The sequence below is a fragment of the Arachis duranensis genome, chromosome 2 (genome assembly GCF_000817695.3).
Source record: "Arachis duranensis cultivar V14167 chromosome 2, aradu.V14167.gnm2.J7QH, whole genome shotgun sequence".
Lineage (NCBI taxonomy): Eukaryota > Viridiplantae > Streptophyta > Magnoliopsida > Fabales > Fabaceae > Arachis > Arachis duranensis.
Window position 1 is genome coordinate 64576838 of NC_029773.3, and position 1145 is coordinate 64577982.

Sequence of the window (1145 nt, forward strand, 5' to 3'; positions counted from 1 at the left end):
CCTCAAAGATCCCTAGCTTCTCCATTACAGAGAGAGGCATGAGGTTTACACTTGACCCTAAGTCACACAGAGCCTTCTTGAAGGTCATGGTGCCTATGGTACAAGGTATTGAAAACTTCCCAGGATCTTGTTTCTTTTGAGGTAATTCCTGCCTAGACAAGTCATCCAGTTCTTTGGTGAGCAAAGGAGGTTCATGCTCCCAAGTCTCATTACCAAATGACTTGTCATTTAGCTTCATGATTGCTCCAAGGTATTTAGCAACTTGCTCTTCAGTGACATACTCATCCTCTTCAGAGGAAGAATACTCATCAGAGCTCATGAATGGCAGAAGTAAGTCCAATGGAATCTCTATGGTCTCATTTTGAGCCTCAGATGCCCATGGTTCCTCATCAGGGAACTCATTGGAGGTCAATGCACGCCCATTGAGGTCTTCCTCAGTGGCGTTCACTTCCTCTCCTTCCTCTCCAAATTTGGCCATGTTGATGGCCTTGCACTCTCCTTTTGGATTTTCTTCTGTATTGCTTGGAAGAGTACTAGGATGGAGTTCAGTAATTCTCTTGCTCAGCTGACCCACTTGTGCTTCCAAATTCCTAATGGAGGACCTTGTTTCAGTCATGAAACTTTGAGTGGTTTTGATTAGATCAGAGACCATGGTTGCTAAGTCAGAGGGTTCTGCTTAGAATTCTCTGTCTGTTGCTGAGAAGATGATGGAAAAGGCTTGCCATTGCTAAACCTGTTTCTTCCACCATTATTGTTGTTGAAACCTTGTTGGGGTCTCTCTTGATTCTTCCATGAGAAATTTGGATGATTTCTCCATGAAGAATTATAGGTGTTTCCATAGGGTTCTCCTAGGTAATTCACCTCTTCCATTGAAGGGTTCTCAGGATCATAAGCTTCTTCTTCAGATGAAGCATCCTTAGTACTGCTTGGTGCATTTTGCATTCCAGACAGACTTTGAGAAATTATATTGACTTGTTGAGTCAATATTTTGTTCTGAGCCAATATGGCATTCAGAGTGTCAATCTCAAGAATTCCTTTCTTCTGACTAGTCCCATTGTTCACAGGATTTCTTTCAGAGGTGTACATGAATTGGTTATTTGCAACCATTTCAATGAGCTCTTGAGCTTCTGTAGGCGTCTTCTTCA